Source organism: Callospermophilus lateralis, unplaced genomic scaffold (assembly GCF_048772815.1).
Source record: "Callospermophilus lateralis isolate mCalLat2 unplaced genomic scaffold, mCalLat2.hap1 Scaffold_137, whole genome shotgun sequence".
NCBI lineage: Eukaryota > Metazoa > Chordata > Mammalia > Rodentia > Sciuridae > Callospermophilus > Callospermophilus lateralis.
In genome coordinates this window covers 2009200-2033749 of record NW_027512527.1, presented here as the reverse complement: position 1 = coordinate 2033749, position 24550 = coordinate 2009200, and the positions used below count along the sequence as shown (strand labels likewise).

General features: G+C 36.2%; 2 pseudogenes; one reads left to right on the top strand and one right to left on the bottom strand.

Annotated features, from left to right (window-relative positions):
- The first annotated feature begins 5112 nt into the window (after positions 1 to 5112).
- On the top strand, positions 5113 to 6173 carry LOC143389236 (actin, cytoplasmic 3 pseudogene; annotated as a pseudogene).
- Positions 6174 to 6983: 810 nt separating this feature from the next.
- LOC143389237 (protein ITPRID2-like) lies at positions 6984 to 11472 on the bottom strand (annotated as a pseudogene).
- Between the last annotated feature and the right edge of the window lie 13078 nt (positions 11473 to 24550).

The window sequence follows — 24550 nt, the reverse complement described above, 5'->3', positions numbered from 1 at the left end:
GAGTGGAAGTTTCAAGTTGACTCACTGCCATGATATACTTATTGTTCAAAATCAATCTTTAATATATTAGGAAGTTAATGGGCTCTGCATTAAATAAAAAAATATGAAGGTTATAAGATTTGATGAAGTAAAAACTGCTGTAAATTTGGTTTTCAAAGAAAACATTTTGGTTCTTTTTGACTTTTGACACAGTTTATCTGTATTATTTTCATGATCAGACTTTACATATTTCAATTGAATAAAGACACAGTTTCTTCATTAAAAATATATCTTTTATCAATAAATCAAAGTTGCAATGTTTTGTTCCCAATGCTTAATCCAAACTTTAGCTCCAGAAAAATAATACAATATTTAAAATTAGTAATTGTGATATTTGCCAAAAGCGTTTAGAAATTTTAACTAACAGAATTCTATTCTGAAATCTTAGGCTATCATTTTAATGAATATTTAAGTGGAATCACCATGGTGGATGGACATGCCTATACTTTATAAACTATATATTTAATTCCTTCAATTTTATTAAACAGATTTAAAAATGAACTTAAGTAATAGCTGGTAAAATAAGGGATCAACAAAAACTGGATTAATTTCCCCTTTGTTCTATTTTTATTACCCTTCAAGGAGATTTTACTTATTTCCTCATGGGAAAACATTATAGATAAGACTTTTTCTCTTGGATAGAGTTCCATCCAAACCGTCAACTGTGGACTATAGACCTAAAAAGTATTCATTCAGAGTCTTCGTATTTTTTCAAATAATTATAACTATTTAAATTATTTCTTCTGATCAATATTATCTTCTAAACCAATACTGTTTCATATATATATATATATATATATATATATATATATATATATATATATATATATATATATATATATTAGTTATTTTTAGTGACACTAAATGACTTAATATATTCCAGTTTGTAGGATGAAGCATGGATTTTAATAATTAAATGTTGGTTTAAATTGATCCTTTTAAATATAGTATGCACACATTTTTAAAAAGAGTTTTGCATTATTGACTTTACATGATCATATTTTTTGGAAAGGTGAGCATTGAGCCTGATGAAGATAAGGGTTTAGAAATGGACATCGATAAACACATAAATATACATGTATACATTTTGAAAATAATTTCTTTGTTTCTCAAATATTATGTTTTTGACCTGGAAATAATTCTTATAGGCATTAAATTTTAGAATTTAGTTTCATTGTGTTAGGAAAATACTTTAGTTAATTTTTTGTTGCTTTATTTCTAGTCATCTCATTTTAATATAAATGGATTATAAGAAAAAAATACATGAAACTCTGTATCTTGCCTTATACGGACTTTCTGTGCACAAATACCATTTATGTTAGCCTGTAGAGATTGTTCAAACATATCCAAGAAAAGCACAATATGTATGCAGTTGACTTTCAGACATCCATCCATTTTCTATAAAACATACAGAATTAATCTATGAGCAACAAAAGGCGGACTTTGAAATTCAATTCTATATACAGATGTTTTAAAGACAGTAAGTTTTAAGAATATAACCAGAATTTAGAATACTAAGTGGTTTGGATAAATGTTTTCAAAAGGTCTGTATGTTAATGGCTCAGTCCCCAGGGCAGTACTTTTTGGAAGCAAGATGGACAGGACCTTTAGGGGGAGGAGCTTTGTGAGAAGTCGTTAGGTGTCTGGGGCATGTCATTGCAGGGGATGGTGGGACTACAGCCCCTTTATCTTCCTCTTTTTCTTTTGTTTCTTGACCAAGATGTGAGCAACTTTACTCTAGCATGAGCTCCCATTATTGCCATTGGTCACCCACACCAGAAAGGCAATGCATACACTTGATCATGGACAGGAGACTGAAATTGTAAGCCAAAACAAAATGTTTTTTTTTTTTTTTTTTTTTATAATTCAATTATCTCAAGTATTTTGTTAATCTGATGGAAAAATAACACAAATATCTAAATGTACTTTCTATATTGTTAGGTGGTTAAATACCTTTGGCATAACTTATAATAAAGGCTAAGATATAAAAATTGCCCTTTGAGATAATGAAGATTGTCTCCCCCTGGTGACATTACTGCCAAAGGCTATTTTTTTCAAAGTCCAAATAATTGGTTGGTGCTCAAAACTCAGAGTCTAAAACCATGCACAGGACATGCTTCAAATTTAGGTCAAATATCTTAGGATCGTAGACTTGGTACTAATTACAGACTTGGGTAATTCATCTTTTTTATTGCCTTCAGTGAAGACAGGTGAGTTGGCTGTTTGATGAAGGATGCCGTACACTTTAGCCTTTCTGTGCATGTGAGTTGGGGAAACGGAGGTCTTTAAACTTTTTGTGTGTTTATGTGTGATGCTAGGAATCTAACCAAGACCTCATATATGCTAGGAAAATGCTGTGCCACTGAGCTATGACCCCAGTCCTTAGAACTTCTTGTACTAAAAAACAAATGCTTAAAACTTTACTCCAAATTCACATTTTATACTTTTTCTATGTCACAACTACTGATATTAGATAATATTGGTCTGGTATTCTAACAGTCATCTAGAAGGGAAACATTTTTATGCCTCCTGGCCCTACCTTCTAGAATTCCCCTGAACCTTCACTAAACTCTGTTAAAGACTGATGTTTATTCCAGGCTTTATATTTTAAACCATTATTGTCTTTCTAGTAAAAAATCAGATGTGAGGATCTCAGAATATACATCATGCATTACAGCAAAAGAAAGCTATTAAATGCTAATCATTCAAGTTAACAGCACAGAACCAGGTCTTTTGATTTTTTTATCAGATTGAGATATGATTCACATACTACAAAATTCATCCATTTAGAGAGTAGAATGCAATAGTTTTTAATACACCACCAATACCAAAGTCACATTTAGAACTTGAATCCTCATGCCCTTTAGCTCACAAGCTCACACACCCTGTCTCCTAGGCTCCCTATCCTAAGTCATCACTAGTATTTGATTTTTAAATTTCTGAAACTTGCATCAATACCTTGATATAAATCTTCAACTCCCTCAGCTAATACTTTATAAGTAAAAGATTATTTTTGAATAATTATACATTTACAGAAATACTGAATGCAAAGAATAGAATAGCCTATGCCTCTTTAAATCCTCCAGGTTCCCCTACTTAAACTAGTGTGGGGCAATTGTTGTAATTGATTAGCCAGTATTTATACATCCCTAATAAACCAAGCTTGCAGTAGGGGTCACTCTTTTTTCCTATGAGTTTGAAAAAAGGATAATGACATGTATTCCTTATTTAAGTATCATATGGTATGGTTTCATTACCTTAAAATCCTGTTTCCCAGCTATTCGTCACTCCTCCTGCCCCTGAGACCTTTCTGCTCAGGGCTGGTTTTATTGTATCCACAATTTTATCTTTTCCTGAATGAAGGACAACTAGAATTACACAGTATATATGGTTTTAAGATTGGTTTCATTTAACTTTACAATTTGCATTTAAGGTTGTTCCATGTCTTTTTGTTAACTGTTTATTTTTTAACATTTAATATTGGATGATGTTCTGTTACATGGATGCACTATGGTTTGTTTATACATAAATCTACTGAATGACATTTTGGTTTCTCCCAATTCTTAGCCATTATGAAGAAATTTGCTATTAACATACATATGCTGTATTTTCTGTGGAAATAAGTTGTGAACTCATTTAGATCAAATGAAAAACTATAATTGTTGGATTATATTTTAAGTGTCTAAGTAAAAATAATTCAAAAATATTCATTCCATATTCAATTAATGTATCAAATTTTTGACCTTTGGGGGGGTGCATCTTCCAAAAATTACCTGTTTCTCTTACACATACCTCACTTACCTGGAATATACTCTCACATTCAGTTCTGTGAAATATCTGTGCTAGACTCCTGACATTAAATTAAAACTGCTGTCATGTTATTATTGTTATCTTTTGGTTCCAAAAAGTCTACTATGACCAAAGTCACAGTCTTTTCATTTATATAATCTTTTATTTTCATTTAAATTCTTATGAGGGAAGAACAATGGAAAAAGCTGTAAGCTTTTGAAACAATGACTCTTATATTCACATCATGCAACTCTGTTGGGAGGGTGTACTAAGCCAGAGCCATGCTGTGTTGTCTCTTAGGTGTTGCAGTGAAAGCAGCAATGCATTTGTGTGCATGTTATCTCACAGTTCCATCTGCTTTTTCCAGGAAAATACAAACACTTCTGCATTACAACTAAACTTACAGCATGTGAGGTCTTTAGGTAAAAGTGCACACATCTTTTGCTATTATCCCCTGCCCTTTTAAAATGTATTCATATATGTATATCCTCATGGGATTAGTTCCAGAACCCCCAACTCTGAAAATACCAGAAGCTTAAAGTCTATTCAAGTAGTGTAGAATGTGCATATAGCCTATACATCCTCCCATATATTTTAAGTCATCATCTATAGATTGCATAAAATACTTAAGACATTGTGAATATTATGTGAATGTCTGTTGTATTATTTAGAGAATAAAGACAAAATAATCTCTATCTGTTCAGTAAAGATGAAATTTTTAAAAAATATATATATTTTTGATTTACTATAGGTAGAATAAAGAACATAAGATCTGTGGCTATGGAGGACCAACTGTGATTAACTGAGTGTCTTTCTGGGGTCCTGGATGATGAAATTCACTCTTGGACTGAACATGGAGAGCATTTCTGAGCAAAGAAAAAATAATGCCAAAGGAGTTATTATAAAGGATACTTGTAATCTGGGTACTTTATGTGGTTTACTTCAATTTTACTTTATAACAATACAAGTAAAAGTTTTGTCTATAGTTAAAAATTCTAAGATTTAAAAAGCAGATTATGAATATGGCAGTATGTTATTAACATACAAACATCGATAGCAATGCTATTATATATATATATATATATATATATATATATATATATATATATATATATATATATATATTACATATACGTTACACCTATATGTAACATATACAATAGCAGAAACAGTGAGAATGCATTATCTTGTTCATGGACTCTACCAAGCTCCATGTCCTCCCACAGCTTTGCAATTGCAAGGGAAGAAGAAATCACTAAGCTCATCACTGACAATTTCTCCATCATGTGCATAACTGGCTTTGCTGGCATTTACACCCCCAGGGCTGTTTTGCCTTCCATCATCAGGTGTCCCCACTACCAGGGTATGATGGTGGACAGGCCCAGAGCAAGCTCAGCATCATGACCCTGAAGTACCTCATGGAGCACAGCATTGTCACCAACTGATATGATATGGAGAACATCTGGCACCACACCTTCAACTATGAGCTGTGTATGGCCCATGAGGAGCACCTAGTGTTTCAACAGCACTGTTGACCAAGGCCCCCCCTGAACCTCAAGGCCAACAGAGAGAAGATGATTCAGATCATGTTAGAGACCTTCAACACACTGGCATATATGTGGCCATCCAGTTCATGCTGTTCCTGTATGCCTCTGGGTGCACCATTGGCATTGATATAAACTCTGGTAACTGGGTCACCCCATAGTGCCCATCTGTGAGGGCTGTGCTCTTCCCCATACCATCCTGTGTCTGGACCTGGCTGGCCAGGACCTGCCAAACTACCTCATGAAGATTCTGACAGACTATAGCTATTGCTTCACCACCACAGCAGAATGGGAGATCATGTGTTATATTAAGAAAAAGCAGTGCTATGTCACCCTGGACTTCAAGCAGAAGTTGGCCACTGCTTCATCCTCTTCCTCCCTGAGAAGAGTTATGAGCTGCCCCACAGGCAGATGATCACCATTGGTAATGATTGTCCAGAGTGTCCTCTTTCAGCCCTCTTTCCTGGGTACAGAATCCTCTGGCATCCACAAGACCTCCTTCAACTCCATCATGAAGTGTAATATTAATTTCTGCAATGACCACTATGCCAACACTATGCTGTATGGTGGCACCACCATGTATCCAGCCATCACTGACAGGATGCAGAATATTACAGCCTGGCACCCAGCACGATGAAAATCAAGATTATTGTTCCCCCTGAGCACAAGCAGTCTGTGGGGATTGGCACCTCCATCCTGGCCTCACTGTCTACCTTCCAGCAGATGTGGATTAGCAAACAGGAGTACACTGAGTCAGGCCCCTCCATTTTTCACTGCAATGCTTCTAGATGGACTGAGTAGGTTCTGGGCACCCACTTCATGCGCAGATTCTTTGTTATTGTTGTTGTTATTGTCACATTTATTTAACACAAATAAATCTAAACATTTTCCTTTTTATCATAAAAACAAAGAGTTTCAACTGGCTAAAACTGAATTCAAATAATTTATATATGAGGAGAACAAATCTAAATTATTTCCATTTGGAAAATACAAGAAACCAGCTTATTCATTTCTATCTATTCAAGTTGGAGGACCCATTATTTTGACAATAATCTATTATGTAGTATAAAACACAGAAGAAGAAACATCTCCTTATTAGAAGTCCAGACAATGCAAAAGTACATAGCATTTAACATAAGGAATATTTCCAAAAGAAAAATAATATGTAAGCTGTAATAAAATTACATTTGTTTGGGGTAAAGCAATGAAGTTTACAGTGTAAGAACACTGAGCAGTTGTAGGTAATTCTAACCTATTGCTATCAGTAGCCTCCTCAAGAATTAAGAGCAATTTTTACAACAGAACAGTTTGTTTTTTTGGAAGTGACACTAATTAACAGCAATGAAAGGAAAATCACTGGCTGCTTCAAGCTTTATTAAAATAAATCAGTTATTGCACAGTAAATACCTCATAGAGGATAGTGTTGTAAGAAGCTAGTCTGAAGAAGTATGTTATTTATAAATTGGTTATATCTGGAAGTCTTCAAGTTTTATAATTAATTCTACATAGGGAATAGATTGGAAAAATATGAACATACAAGTAAATATTGGGCTTTTCCAAATTGCTATGGTTTTGAGAGATAAAATAAATAATCAGCAAAGTGCCTAGTTTCTATGTATATTTTTTGAAAAGATATGCATAGGGAAAATACACATTCCACATTGTATATAGTAGCCCATCTGAGCAGATAGTATCTTCTGAAATACAGATAATACCTCCACCAGTGTATATAATTGGTAACTCAAATAATCATAACTACAGGATCCATGCCAACCTAAAAATTCCACTTAATGACTATCTTGCTTAGGATTAGATATTGTACTTGAAGATACTGCTGCTAAGTCAACTTACAATTTCCCTTCTGAATCCCCTAATAATTGACTCCTTCATCTCCCAGATGATTTGCTGCACATTTCTGTGCATTTCCTCAGGCATTAGAGGGAGTTTTCCAGACCCTTCTTCCACTTCAGAGTTAGGTCCTACAATCCATGAGGTTGCTTCTTAGGCTGCTCCGACTTCTTCAGAATTCTCCAACTCTGGAGGTATCTGCACGGAGTTGGAAGGCACTCCAGTACTTCTGTTAGCATGACAGGGACCATAATACACAGAAGATGACTCTAATTATCTTCCACAACCTGCACAAGCAATGGAGTCATGGTCACTCTGCATGCATTGGACTTGCAACTGAAAGACCACACAATCACAAAAATACCTTTTTGAGGGGTCAGGGCTGGCTCTGAGACCTCAGTTCCCACACTGGAGGAAAAGAGGATAAGAGAGAAAAGAGGCAAGAGAGTGAGAGTACCCTGAACCCCTGTTTTTATTTAGGAGAAAGACATTTGATAGAAAATTCCACCCAAATAAGGCAAAGGATTGTGTTACAGCAAACACAGGTGCATAGCCCAATACCAGAGCTGCACTTCCTTGCCAAGAGAAGGTGAGGCCCAACTGCCTCGCACTGGGTGTGATGCCAATTCCACACCCCCATTACTTTAGGCTGTGGGGGCATGCTCAGCTCTGTTGAGGGCAGCCCCCCCCAACATCTGATGTTGAGTAGGAGAAAACTGATTCTGAACTTTCTCCAGGAGAGAGTTCATATCCCATTTCCTCCAAGTTCCAGGCCCAATTCAGACTTCAACTATGACTGTTCTCATATAATTTCAGTGATTAGTTCCATTACATAAAGCAGAGAAGGAAATGACAAGTTATCAATGCTTCTACTGCCACACATTTCCACAAGTGCTGAGGAGTGGAAAGGAAAAGACACCTGCACTGCCTGAAATTGTCGATCCAGGTCCAACAAGCAGTCCTGAAGTTCCATTCAGACTGAAAATCTCAACTCTGCAGCTAATCAACTTCATATCTTTCCTCCTCAGTCATGTAGTAAAAAAACCTTGGTTCAATGATGCAGCAATGCTAACTCTAAATCCATCATTTGATTCTAAACAAATTCAGCCTTTGCCCCATTACTTGAAGCTCCTGAAAAGTATTTTCATAAAGAAGTAGAACAGACGATTGTAAGTACTACATGGAAGAGCAGCAAAATCAGGTCCTCTCATCATAGGGTATCATGAAAGATTTTGCAGTGAGTTTCTAATATCATGCAACAATCTTTGAAACTGAATTTCTATGATAGAAGGAGGATTCACAGAGCACACTCAGTAAGGGTAGGCAGCATATCTGTATGAGTAACGACACCTGATATGGGAGGCAAAGGTGGTACCTGAGATGTTGGAAACACTATGTGTGCTCAGAGTTCTCATGTGCTCACACAGGGGCATTTCCTGTCCCTGAGAGTGGACAGACTGAGGGGAGAAGTGGACTGAGACATCTGTGCTGGAATGAACTGTGAACAGGTAGGAGTCCTTCCATGATGTCATACCTCCAAACTGGTCACCTCACTCTGGGTGGGTTCTTATTTCTTCACAGATGATGGAGAGATGAACACCATAGATTTAACCAAAGACTGACTGTCATGCTCAGTCACCCCTTTATTCCCTTCCTGTTCCTTTTCAGGTGTGTATTTATTAGTTGAAAGAAGGTGGTCTCTTTCCCTGGAGACAACTGGGCATTGACAGAGGACATAATCCTTACTGGGCTTAATAAAGTTGTTGGTAAAGACTGAGATCTTCTTAGAGGATAGCCAGCTTTTGCAAGCAAGTATCTTTGTTTTTAAAAGATCTTTTAATTTTATCAGGCTATGCCCTACTCTGATTAACAGAGTACAAACCTTCATTGGAGCTCTTTGCAAAGCTGTATTAAATCTGTCCACAAAAGGAGGAGGCTTCACTGTATTTTCAGAGCTTGTATCACTGAATTTTGCTTCAATGGAAGCTAGTAGTTTCAGAATATGGTGTGTAGTGAACTGGGCAAATTCACATTCACTTCTTTATCCACATCACTTTCACCACTTATTTCCCTCAGGAGCTCTACTGTCTGAGCTGAAGACAAATCCTCTTCTGTTTTGGTACTTTCAGCAATGTAACCCTCTGGACTACAAATGGACTACATATTTCCTGTATTCTCAATAGTCCCACATTCAGCAACTGTTTCTGCCTTGGCTCTTCTTTTCTGAAGATGGGTAAGAGATTCCTCCTCTGACTCATGGAAATAAGATTGATCTTGCACTATTGGTGTAACAAGGTCCTCACCAAATGATGTGACTGTTGTCTCATGATCATAACTATCAGCAATATCCCCCATAGCTTGCAGGGACCCATGGACCTTAGAAAAATCACTGGAGAGACTGTCAGTGAAATTTTGGCAAAACCACTGCTATCAGAACACTGGCTCGCAAGTACATAGCAGATGATCTCTTTTGGACTTGGTGAAACCTAGCTAATAAGTGGGTGGCATATGAGAAGCTTCTCCCTCTATACTCTGACTATCTTACATTTCAAAGGAGTCCTTCTGCTATATCATTATATTGCTATGGATGGGATTATCAATGGTGTACAAGTCTCTTTTTCAAGTGCATTTTCCAGCTCACTGTGGCTGAACATGTTGAAATCACCATCTGAATCAGATTCTACAATTGACTTCTCTCTTCAGGCAATATACTCTCATGACTTTTTGTCTCTTTATTCTGTTCTGTCTCAGTTTTTTGGTTAAAATTTCTATTTGCTTCATCAGAAAATCTGTCAGTGTCAGCATTCTCTGAAACCCCTATGGAAACACCCAAGACTTCTTCTTTAACTGCAGCTAACATAGAGGATGAGTCTTTCTTTTTTATAACTTTTTGAGATTTTTTAATCATTTTTATTGCTTGCATTTTTTTATTATTGAAGAATGATTTCTTCAATCATTGAAACATTTGGAATCCTTCCTTTTTCAATTGCTGGGGAAGGACTGCCACCTTCTGCTTTCTCTGTTTTATGAATAATTTAGTTTTGATAGTGTTTTCATTAAATGATTTGCATTGTTACTTAAACTTAAAGGTGAGGCAAGTCTCTCTCCTTGATAGAGGTCACTGAGGACATACTTCCAATTCTTTTTGAAGGGGAGTCCCAGAACCTTGAGAGAGTAAAGAAGAAAAAATATAAAGTAGAAAACACTTTTGCCATAATAATAAGCATGTCAATTTGACAAAAGTGGCTTGTTAAAGCATGATTTGGATTCTCTACTTTCATCAATTGCATTTGAGCACTCAAAAGTACTTTAATATTAGGGCTGACATTGTGGCTCAGTGGTACAGTGCTCCCCTGGCATGCATGAGAAATAGGATTTCATCCTCAGCACCACTAAGAAAATAAAATAAAGGTATTTTGTCCACCTATAGCTAAAAACTAAATGTTCAAAATACATTAATAACTATTCCTGTGGCAAATTATGAAGAATTTAAAAATCTGGAAGGAATTTTAGAAGCAGTGTCTGGTACATCTCATACAAATTCAAGATTATAAAGAATTTCTTCCAGATCTTCCTCATAAAGTTCCAATAATTCTGAAATTCTCAAGACTGTTTCAATGCTCTTGCCATACCCAGCAGAATCCACATTTCTCTCTTCTGATGAAACTGGAGACTTCTCTTATAAAAATATATTCTCTTATAAAACTAAAAGTGAATGCCTTTCTGTCCTAGAGTTGAGTGCCAAAAACTGCTACCTGCAGTATAAAATTATAAATTCAACCATATTAAAATAAAGCACTCCTGTCATTGAGACATATTAAAAAAGTGATCACCCACCAGACACTGGAAGGAGATATAATAACACCTGTAACAATGCTAAAGAACTATTCAGCATTTGTAGAGAAAATGTAGAAATGTATAAGAAAAATCATACGCCAATAGAAACATAAATAACCATTTCTTAGAACAGGAAATATCTATGACCTATAAAAATAAATGGAGATACTTGGCATCTTATTAATATTCAGGGAAATGAAAATAAAAGAAAAATTAAATACTAATTACACATGTTGATTAGCTGAACTTAGACCCTAGTTGTTTTATGTTTTAGAGCAAAACAATGAAATAATCTCTATTCTCTATTTAGAGCCAAGATTGGTATTTATTTAGCTGGTAAAGTTGGATTTTTTACTTACCTGAAAAATGGGCTTTCTGGGAGAGCAGGGAAGATTTTCTTAGTGTGGCCAAGCATAACTGGAGAGAACAGGGCAAAGAGGATGGCTTGGGCTGTACATAATGCTTAGGGCTGGAATACTGGCAAAGATTCTCAGTTATAGATCAAAGGTCCCATTACCATCAAAGGAGGGAGCACTGAATTTGTTGTGAGCATGCCTAGCTATGGAGCACAAAATGATGGAAAACTGAGGCTTAAAAGTTTTCAGCACTCATACATTGAAATAATGGAGCCCCATGTTTATTATAATATTCCCTTACATTTGACACATGATAAAAATGTGCCAGGTTCTACTTAATGTGATTTTGATCTTGTTTGAGTGAGATGTTATGATGCTCTAAGAAGTCTGAAAATGGTAAAAGAGGTTGCAGTTCATTGAACACCAAATTTAAGAACTTAATATTGCTGGACACAGTGGTGCATGCATGTAATCCCAGTGGTTCAGGAGGCTGAGGCAGGAGGATCACAAGTTCAAAGCCAGCCTCAGAAAGCTAGAGAAGCCCTATACAACTTAGTGACACCCTGTCTCTAAGTAAAGTATAAAAAGCTCACTTTATTTAATCTATCTCAGTGAAACAAGAGATTCTCAAGAGTTCTTTATCCCATGAAAGGATCCTTGAAGAGGGAATTGGGTTGTTAACTAGGACAGATGACCAGACTATTTTCAATGGACAACAAATTTATAAAGTCTATAGATATGTCTGGTTGTTGGTAAGGGTATATAGAACTAAAATTCCTGAAGTTTTGGCCAAATTTATTGACTTGTTATCAATGACATTTTGATTAAGAATTGAAAAACAGAAGTTCTTCACTGAGCTCTATTGCATGCAATAGAGGAGATACAATTTATTAAGAATGCAACCTCCAGCTGCTGCTCATTCAGTTTGTCTCAAAGGATGAACTCTTAAGGTACCCAAGAACACTGAGGGAGGGGTGACACCCTCTAGCATGTGGCATATGGCAAGGGGTTGAACACAGAATGGAATTCCCTCTTATAGAGGGGATATCCCAGGGCCCAAGTTGGGCTGCATGCTGTAGTAAGAGGCTTGGCGACTGTGCCACAATTGTATGTTCCTCCTTCTGTGATCCTATGCATAATGGGTAGCAGGGTCAGGAGGATCACACACACATCAAGCACTGATAGATTTACTGGTTCCACCAGAATCCAGAAAGTGGCAGTAGTTGCTGCTCTTATAGTATATAACACAGGGCTGAGAAGAGAGGCTTTTCACATTAGTAGCTCACAGATAATTCACCACAATCAGGATGGTCCAAATAATACAGAGGATATGAAAGGAGGTTTCCAGAGCCCCTGCATTGAAGGACTTTAGGAGCACTAGCCAGAGCCCCACTATATGGTAGCTGAGACTCTTGTTGGAGAAAGCCTCACTCAAAGTAGGCTTAGTTTAATAACAGCACATATAAGCTTAAGCAAAACTTGTAAATAAGCAATGGAAGCCCGGTAACCTAAACAAAATCCTAAGTCATGTTACTGCTTTATCACAGTGTCAGGAATGGAGCAACCATTGATTTACCAAATAATTTTCAGGAATTTAGCCAAGCAGTTGGGGCTGGGTGCTGTGTGAAACTAGAATCTACCATTTTTTCATGAACTCCTTTTTGAATGTTTATTTTTATGTCTTAAGTGAGTGTGTCAAATGAATCTCTGCAATGAGACAGTTATAATGATGATGTAATGGCAGTGCTCTTTGAGAAACCTCAGTGCAGAGAGGTATTACACTGGAAAAGGCCTGGCTGGCAGGTGACTAGAGACCAGGAATAAACCTAAGCTAACAGGTTTTGAGAGACACCGGGGGGGGGAGGGGCAAGCGGCCTTACACGGATTGTTTCCTACAGCTGGAGGGCAAAATCTTGGCCTGGAAGCCACAGTACCACCTAGTGGATGCAAAGAAAATAGAAGCCTAAGAGTGCCCCTTTTTCTTTTCTTTCTTTTTTATTTTTTTAATTTTTTAAAACTTTTTAATTTTAATTTTTTAATTATTTTCTTTAATTGTAATTTTTATTTTACTGCAATTATTATTATTATTATTATTATTATTATATCATTTATTTTTCTTTTCTATTCTTTTCTCTTTCTTTCCTCTCTCCCTCTCTCTTTTTTGTTTTACTTCCTTACCTTTTCCCCATCTTTCCTCTTAAGCATGACCACCCAGATTATGTACAACTTACTAAATGCAAATAGATAAATACTACGAATCAGTCTATAATCCACCCAAGCCCTTAACTACCCCCAAGTACTCCTGTCTATTCTCTTGTTAATATCTGCCTGCATTTGAGGAACCCCCCAAAGAAGCTAAATATACTAACCTTCATACTATCAAATCGCCCGACCTCAACATAAAATCCTAAGTTCAAACCTCAATTCTCTATATGCCATCAAAATCTGTAGGCCTTTAATGAAACTAATGAATTCACCTTAAATCACAATTAAATCCAACATCTCTAAACATTGTCTCCCAACACAAAGGAGAGATATTGGAACTATAAAAAACAAAACAAATTTAAAGGAGAAAACAGAAGCACAGCAGTCAAACAGAGTTGGAAAGTAACATGAGCACCATGAAAAAACAAGGGAAAATAGGACTACATACAATGCAGGACAACTTAAATTCACAGGAGAACCTAGAGGCATCAGAAAAATGGACAGAGAAAGATCTCAAGGCATACCTAACTCAGATGGAACAGAATCTTAGAGAAGACTTTAGGCAGCAAGTCCAAACAATGAAAGTATACTTTGAAAATGAATTACATAAGCAAATTCAAATGGCAAAGAATGACCTCTATCAGGAGATAGATTTAAAAAAAAATCAAACAGTAATCCTAGAAATGCAGGAAACCATAAACCAAATTAAAAACTCAAACGAGAATATTACAAGTAGACTAGATCAAATAGAAGTCAGAACATCAGATAATGAAGACAAAGTTTATCAACTTGAAAAGAATATAGCCAACACAGAAATGATGCTTAAAATACATGAGCAATCCATCCAAGAGATATGGGAACTCATAAAAAAAAAAACAAACTTGAGAGTCATTGGGATAGAAGAAGGTGTAGAGGTTCAAACCAAAGGAATGAACAATCTATTGAATGAAATAATCCTAGAAAACTTCCCAGATATGAAAGATGGAATGGATTGCCAAATCCTGGAAGCCTACAGGACCCCAAACATACAAAACTGTAATAGGCCAACTCCAAGACACATAATTATGAAGATATCCAACATACAGAAAAAGGAGAGAATATTAAAAGCTATGAGAGAAAGGAGGCAGATTACATTCAGGGGTAAACCAATTAGGTTAACGGCTGATTTTTCATCACAGATGTTGAAAGAGAGAAGATCCTGGTACAACGTATTTCAAACGCTGAAAAATAATGGATTCCAACCAAGAATACTGTATCCCGCAAAATTAAGCTTCAGATTTGACAATGAAATTAAAATATTTCAGAATAAACAAAAGTTAAAAGAATTCACAGCCAGAAAACCAGCACTGCAAGGTATCTTGAGCAAAACACTACAAGAAGAGGAATGAAAAACATCACCCAAAACTAACAGTGTGAGGTAAGTCAGTAAAGGAAAAAAATAAACAAAAAGGAAAAACTAGCCATATTAAAATAAATAAATAAATAAGCATGACTGGAAGTACAACCCATATATCAATAGTAACCTTAAACGTTAATGGCTTAAATTCACCAATCAAGAGACATAGGCTAGTAACCTGGATCAAAAAAAAAAAAAAGAAAAAAACAAATCCAACAGTATGCTGCCTTCAGGAGACTCATATGATAGGAAAAGACATACACAGGCTGAAGTTAAAAGGTTTGGAAAAATCATACCACTCACATGGTCCTCGGAAGCAAGCAGGAGTGGCCATACTCATATTGAATAAAATCAACTTCAAACCTAAGTTAATCAAAAGGGATAATGAAGGACACTATATACTGTTAAAAGGAAACATCCACCGAAAAGACATAACAATTATCAATATATATGCACCAAACAATGATGCTGCAACATTCATAAAACAAACTCTCTTCAAGTTCAAGACTCAAATAGACCACAACACAGTAATTATGGATGACTTCAAGACACCGCTCTCTCCATTGGACAGATCCTCCAGACAAAAGCTGAATAAAAAAACTGTATAACTCAATGACAGAATCAATAACCTAGACTTAACCAACATATATAGAATATATCAACCATTATCAAGTGTATACACGTTCTTCTCAGCAGCACATGGATCCTTCTCAAAGATAGACCATATATTATGCCATAGGGCAACTCTTAGTAAATATAAAGGTGTGGAGATAATGCCATACATCTTATCGGATCACAATGTAATTAAACTAGAAATCAATGATAAAAGAAGGAAGAAAAAAATCCTGCATCACCTGGAAAATGAACAATATGTTACTAAATGATCAATGGGTTACAGAAGACATAAAGGAGAAAATCAAAAAATTCTTAGAGATAAATGAAAATACAGACACAACATATCAGAATCTATTGGACACAATGAAAGCAGTTTAAAGAGGGAAATTCATTGCCTGGAGTTCATTCCTCCAAAAAACAAAAACCAGCAAATAAATGAACTCACACTTTATCTCAAAACCCTAGAAAAGGAAGAGCAAAACAACAGCAAATGTAGTAGAAGGCAAGAAATATTTAAAATCAGAGCAGATATCAATGAAATCGAAACAAACAAACAAAAAAAACATTGAAAAAAATTGATAAAACTAAAAGTTGGTTCTTTGAAAAAATAAATAAGATCGACAGACCCTTAGCCATGCCAATGAAGAGAAGAAGAGAGAGAACTCAAATTACTAACATACGAGATGAAAAAGGCAATATCACAATGGACACTACAGAAATACAGAAGATAAGTAGGAATTATTTTGAAACCGTATATTCCAATAAAATAAAAGATAGTGAAGACATCGATAAATGTCTTAAGTCATATGATTTTCCAAGATTGACTCAGGAAGATACACACAATTTAAACAGACCAATAACAAAGGAGGAAATAGAAGAAGCCATCATAAGACTACCAACCAAGAAAATCCCTGAACTGGATGAATATACAGTGGAGTTTTACAAAACCTTTAAAGAAGAATTAATACCAATACTTTTCAAGTTATTTCAAGAAATAGAAAAAGAAGGAGCTCTTCCAAATTTATTCTATGAGGCTACATCACCCTGATCCCAAAACCAGAAAAAGACACTTCAAAAAAAGAAAACTAAAGACCAATATCGCTAATGAACTTGGATGCAAAAATCCTCAATAAAATCCAGGCAAATCGAATACAAAAGCATATCAAAAAAATTGTGCACCATAATCAAGTAGAATTCATCCCTGGAATGCAAGGCTGGTTCAATATACGGAAATCAGTAAATGTTATTCACCACATCAATAGACTTAAAGATAAGAACCACATGATCATCTCGATAGATGCAAAAAAAGCATTTGACAAAGTACAGCATCCCTTTATGTTCAAAACACTAGAAAAACTAGGGATAACAGGAAGTTACCTCAACATTTTAAAAGCTATATATGCTAAGCCTCAGGCTAGCATCATCCTGAATGGAGAAAAACTGAAGTCATTCCCTCTAAAAACTGGAACAAGACAGGGATGCCCTCTCTCACCACTTCTATTCAATTTAGTTCTAGAAATACTAGCCAGAGCAATTAGACAGACAAAAGAAATTAAAGGCATAAAAATAGGAAAAGAAGAACTTAAATTACAACTATTTGTGAATGATATGATACTATATCTAACAGACCAAAAGAGTCTACAAAGAAACTACTAGAGCTAATAAATGAATTCAGCAAAGTGGCAGGATATAAAATCAACACGCATAAATCAAAGGCATTCCTGTATATCAGTGACAGATCTTCTGAAATGGAAACGAGGACAACCACCCCATTCACAATATCCCCCCCAAAATAAAATACTTTGGAATCAACCTAACAAAAGAGGTGAAAGATTAATATAATGAAAACTACAGAACCCTAAAGAGAGAAATAGAAGAAGACCTTAGATGATGGAAAACTATACCCTGTTCATGGATAGGAAGAACTAACATCATCAAAATGGCGATATTACCCAAAGTTCTCTATAGGTTTAATGCAATGCCAATCAAAATTCCAATGGTATTTCTTGTAGAAATAGATAAAGCAATCATGAAATTCATATGGAAAAACAAAAGACATAGAATAGCAAAAGCAATTCTAAGCAGGAAGTGTGAATCAGGCGGTATAGCGATACCAGATTTCAAACTATATTACAGAGCAATAGTAACAAAAACAACATGGAACTGGTACCAAAACAGGCGGGTGGACCAATGGTACAGAATAGAGGACACAGAGACCAATCCACAAAACTATAACTTTCTTATATTCGATAAAGGGGCTAAAAGCATGCAATGGAGGAAAAGAAAAGATAGCATCTTCAACAAATGGTGTCGGGAAAACTGGAAATCCATATGCAAAAAAATTAAACTGAATCCCTTTCTCTCGCCATGCACAAAATTTAACTCAAAATTGATCAATGAGCTTGATATCAAATCACAGACTCTGCGCCTGATAGAAGAAAAAGTTGGCTTTGATCTACATATTGTGGGGTCAGGCCCCAAATTCCTTAATAGGACACCCATAGCACAAGAGTTAATAACTAGAATCAACAAATGGGACTTACTCAAACTAAAAAGTTTTTTCTCAGCAAGAGAAACAATAAGAGATGTAAATAGGGAGCCTACATCCTGGGAACAAATTTTTACTCCTCACACTTCAGATAGAGCCCTAACATCCAGAGTATACAAAGAACTCAAAAAAATTAAAAAATAAGATAACAAATATCCCAATCAACAAATGGGCCAAGGACCTGAACAGACACTTCTCAGAGGAGGGCATACAATCAATAAACAAGTACATGAAAAAATTCTCACCATCTCTAGCAGTCAGGGAAATGCAAATCAAAACCACCCTAAGATACCATCTCAATCCAGTTATATTAGCAGCTATTATGAAGTCAAACAAAAAGTGCTGGCGAGGATGTGGGAAAGGGGTACTCTTGTACATTGCTGGTGGGACGGCAAATTGGTGCAGCCAATTTGGAAAGCAGTATGGATATTTCTGGGAAAGCTGGGAATGGATCCACCATTTGACCCAGCTATTGCCCTTCTCAGACTATTCCCTGAAGACCTTAAAAGAGCGTACTACAGGGATACTGCCACATCAATGTTCACAGCAGCACAATTCACAATAACTAGGCTGTGGAACGAACCCAGATGCCCTTCAATAGATGAATGGATAAAACAATGTGGCATTTATACACAATGGAGTATTACGCAGCACTAAAAAATGACAAAATCTTGGAATTTGGAGGGAAATGGATGGCATTAGAGCAGATTATGCTAAGTGAAGCTACCTTATCCCTAAAAAACAAATGCCAAATGTCTTCTTTGATATAATGAGAGCAACTAAGAACAGAGCAGGGAGGAAGAGCTACAGGAAAAGATTAAAATTAAACAGAGACATGAGGTGGGAGGGAAAGGGAGAGAAAAGGGAAATTGCATGGAAATGGAAGGAGACCCTCACTATTATACAAAATTACATATAAGAGGTTTTGAGGAGAAAGGGGGGAAAAAAACAAGGGAGCGAACTAAATTACAGCAGATGGGATACAGAGAGAAGATGGGAGGGTAGGGGAGGGGGGATAGTAGAGGATAGGAAAGGTAGCAGAACACAACAGTTACTAATATGGCATTATGTAAAAATGTGGATGTGTAACCGATGTGATTCTGCAATCTGTATTTGGGGTAAAAATGGGAGTTCATAACCCACTTGAATCTAAAGTATGAAATATGATATGTCAAGAGCTTTCTAATGTTTTGAACAACCAATTAAGAAAGAAGTTCTTGCCTGACAAACCTGGTGTGTGATACTAAGGCACTGAGGGACCCCGAGGTTAGCAGATATGTTATGTCCCTGTAAACACAATGGGAAAAGATAGCTGAGGGGATGTTGGGATAAGATGGAATAGAATGTATTCATCAAACCTGTAGCAGCAACATAATTATTATTTTGATTGATGGGAGAGTAATTTTCCTAATTTTGTGTATAAGAGAGTTAATGGGTAGAGCCATGGCATCAAGGCTCCAATAGCCTTTCCAAGTTTAGTAACAGGACATATTGGACACTGGGGATCACCCTTGAAGATTATATTTTATTTACATTACACAATATCAATTGTTTTAACTGGGACAACTGGACAATGATGTGCATTTTCTCAGGTTGATTTATATATGCCAAAATCATAACCATAATTTAATTCTAATTTATTACTTATATGGTCAAAGTGTTCATTACATACATTAGGAAAAAATGTATGCTGACTATGGGTAATTGGGTAAGGCAATGATTAATTCTAATTATTAACATGCAAGATACTTATTCTCTATTTTATGCTTCGGTAATTTTCTCTAAGATAATAGGTGCTACATTTTTTTTAATTTAGTGTGATCCCTATATATAGCTATTCTACTCAAGTCTCAGTTATTGGCTAAAAGCATGAATGTTTCCAATTGGTGCATTTCAACAGATGGTGCAGTTGTTCAGAGCCCGTGTTTCAGAGGCTCAAAAGTCAATCAGTTCCCTTTCTTATTTAATTAGTTATTTGTAACTGGATACAATACCTTTATTTAATTTATTTATTTCTATGTGGTGCTAAGGATCAAACCCAGGGCCTCACACATGCTAGGCAAGTGCTGTACACGTAGCAACCACCCAGCCCCTCCCTTTCTTTTCTTTTTTTTTTGTTCTTTCTTTCTTTCTTTTTTTAGTGCAATAATTCTTTTAATGAAAATTAGATTTCCAGTAGTGTTTAATTGTAGGTTACTATTTTCATTTTTATTTTCTTCCTTTTGTATTCAGGTTTCTCTCCGTCTCCCTCTTTCTTCCTCTTTCACATTTCCTTCTTATGATTCAGGATCATTGACACTGCTCACATTTACAAGTATCTTCCTCCATGACACCTCACCTCATAGTTAGTGACCTTTTGCATTATCAGGGCTGAATTAACCTCAGGCCATATCATAGGATGCTATGAATTTTTTTTCTTATGATATTGAGGATCAAGAACTTTTTCTTGTCAGAAATACAGGACTTTGGAAGAGTACTATTGAGCAACCTGCTTTTAGGACTGCTTGAATCAAGACATTCAAAGTAATGTGAAAATATGTCCAGCTGAGACAAGACCTAGGACCTTTGCAAGGAGGGTCCCCTGCCCTAAATGTCAAATATGAATTCTGCCTTAGAAAAGTTAAATCTATAGTGGAGGCTCAGTGGAACTTGTCAGATGCAGGAGGAAATGGTGCAGCTTGTAGGGAGGTTCTGACTAAAGCAACAATACAGTACAGAGAGTTCATGGCCATCTACAGTCCAAAATACAGGTGTTGCAGTCTCCAGAGACAGAGTGTACTTCCACTCAGAATTTGGTCTGGACATGAAAACTGGTGATGCCACCTACTTACAAGAGGGTGAGGAAGTAGGCTTTCTAGAGAGAGCAAGGAAGGTTTCAAGCTACTGCAAATTGCATTAAGGGAAGGATAAGGAGAATTAGGGTTTACATGGTGTCTTGGGCTGGGATTGGGATTAACTTTTTCATCTGTGCCTTGAATTTCCTACTTGTATCAAGGGATGGAGAAGGCTGGTTTCCTCATGGACTCATCCAGATGTGGGTCAGAAAGGGAAGAGTAAGAGATGGGGCTTGAAACCATAAACATGGAAACGCAGTCAAACAGGAGAAAATGGAGTCAGACTCCACCCTTCACTGTCACAAATGCTTGCTATACACAAAGCAAATGGAGGAGCCATATGAAAAAGCACTGGTGATAGTGAAAAGAGCATGCATCCAAGTGTCACAAATGAGAAATGGATATTAAAGTGTAGAATATTCTCTCAGTAGAATAAAACACAGCTGTGGAAACAATTATACTACATATCTTCCCAAGAAAGTGAACAAATCCTAATAAATATTAATCCTAATATTGCTGAGTAAAAAATGATCCAGATGACATTCATTATTATAATTTTTGTCATTCAAGAACAAATGAAACAATGTTTTACATACACAAATTTGTTATGAGGAAAAATACATTGGTTAATTCATGAATTCTAGAGTAACAGTCTTTCATTAATTATGCTATTTTGTATTATGATATTAGTATAATATATGTATTTTAAATATGATGATAAAGAATGTTAATATTTCTGTTACAATATTATTCATAATATAATGCTTTAGTTTAGCTTTTTTTTGGTGCTGGGTATGAAACTCAGGGGTTTCCTCATGCCAGGCAAGGGCTCTACTACTGAGCTAACCCCCAATTATATTTTAAATAAATATTAAAATCTAGTAAAATACTACATTGGCCAATACTTCCCTCAAAATAAAATAGATAAGAATCATATCAGGTAAAAACTGTACCACTAATTACTGGGAGTAATGTGGTCAACACAAAATATCTGCTCAATCAAAGGGAAATCTAAATAGTTCTAATATGGTTAATAAAAGTCTAATTAAGCTAAGGATTTCTAATAAAAAGAAAACAGGTTTTTATAGGTTCAGTTTCTGATTTTAAGTACCAGAGGCAAGATCAAAAATAGTCTGCAGTGCCAACCTGGCCATCTCTACTGGTCCCCAGCCTCAGGGCCCTGTTTTCTGTACAGTCCTACCAGGTCATTTACCAGAAACATTTGCATGATATTAATGTTTATATTTACAGAAAGAATAGCACAGCTTAAAACCACTCAATATCATTGTCTTCCCTGTCATGGTCCTGCTTGATGGCGAGAAGTTGGATTTTTCCATGTCCCATAGTGAAGCAAATGCTTGGGTCAGAATCCCTAAAGCCACACCATGGAGACAAGTGGGCAGCTCTTCCTGTCTTGGTACTCACCCATGCAAACCAGCAGAGAGAAAAAAAACAGAGGTGCAAATAACAATGAAATACCCACAGCCTGACTTTAATTTACATTCTCAGAGTATAATTTATCACACAAAGAGAAAAGGATGATGTAACGCCAGCTATATACAAAGGTGAGAAGAGAGTTTAAAGCCTCCTGAGAATGGAATTGTTTTTCAATGTCTGGTTTTATCGAGGTTTATTTATCCAATAAAAATAATGCCATGAGAACATCTTTTGTTTTTGTAATTATAACTCTGCCTTCTCCCATTGTGGAAAGTTTTTTTCTACTGAATGAATATGTTGTAAATATTTTTAGATACTAAAGTGGAACACAAGCTTAGAGTAAATAACATGTCCTTTTATGTTCTATTAATTTGTTAATAGGAAAGAAAATTTTTCTCTGATGATATTTGGACTAAAAATAAATAGTAAATTTAATATACAATAATACTGATTATGTAACTATTGTGTTTTATATTTGTACAATCACCTGAAAAGCCACAATGACACTTAAAACTCTCCTATTGACTTATTTCAACAGATGTTGATTTACATTCTGGAATATGCTTACTGTATTCATAATATGCCTTGTATAATCAAACACCAGGATTAGACTGACTTTGTCAGAAGAATTTATGGTAACTTCAAATCTTGCTTCTTTGTTCCATATTTTCCCCTCCTCTCATCTGTTCTGGTGGCTCAGCTTTGTGATACCTTGCCTGGACTGTCTAATGTGGGAGAAGCCAGCAGCTAGCATTAAACAGCAATTGTGGAGCCTTAGTGGGGAGGTGGGGTGCAGAGACTAGGGCAGTTAATTCTCCTGGTCGTGAAAGGTTCAGCAGTGTCCAAGAAGGAACAAGGATGTCTTCATGTGGGGATGGACCCACTGAAACTTACCACAGCAGGTTCCTTGCATGTTGTTTGAACCTGGCCTGAGTCAGGTGAAGGGAGGTACCAGGATGGATGGTGACATCTTCTGCAATCTGGCCTAGAAGAACTCGCATCAAAAATTAGCAGATTCATATAAAATATAACAAAATGTTGTCACATTTCCTGCACCTTTAAGTCTCAGAATAGAGATCAACATATGAAATACAGCGCATAATAGTTTAAATTATGAGTTCCAGCATTATTTCTACACTACGTGTGTGTGCTTCAATTTTCTCACATGTAAGTTTCTCTCTGCTTCATCTCAATCATCATTGCCATCATCATAGCCTCTGAATTATGATCACCAGATTTGGAGCCATACTTAAAATCTTTTTTAAAATATTTGGATATTCAACTACACATTCTATTCTCCCCATGCATGGTCCTTGGATTCCTACCCCAACTAGTCCACCTGTGGGGAAGCTGGATCTAAGACTTAGTAACTGTTCTTCAGCAAATCTTCCCCCCTTCCTCAAGTTAAACATCATCATGTAAAGTAGAATTTCTTTCTTTAATGTGCTATAAACTTCTGATCTTTTCTCCCTCCAGAGATTTGCCTCCCCAGACTCAACCCTACCTGACACTGTAACCCATGGTGCTGTGGAAATAAAGACCAACATGGTGAAAATTCATTTGGGACTTGATACAGCATGGGATTCAGTCACCAGAACTTGCATTTGAGGGAGACTCAAGGGCAGCCAGTGGTGTGAAAGAGTTTCATTGTGTAGTTAAGGGAAGGCTCTGCTGAACCTTGATGAAGACTGTTGGCTAAGGGAAGCTGTAGATACTTAACTAGAATCTTCTCTGTTTGGTTACAGGTACATATTTGGCCTTCTCTTGTTGGTCTTACATTGGAAGTAGGGGCAAAATGTAGGGAAATTGAAGTCCTGATCATTTGAAGCCAACTGTTACAGAAGTGACTACTTGGCCTCACGATTTGTTGCTAGAGTTAAAAGTCTGACCTAAAAATAAAAAGTCTGACCTCTCCAAATCTGACCTTCAGCAGGCGGCTTCCCAGCGTTGGTTATCTTAAGAGGGGGCTATTTGCTATGCAGGTGGCTGCAGGCTGTGGGTGAGAGTTATGTTTTAACAAGTGGTCTGGTCATTGTCTGCCTATGTATTAATTCAATGTTTCCATGATTCTCCATTCCTCTGGTTTCCTTCACCAGCTGCTC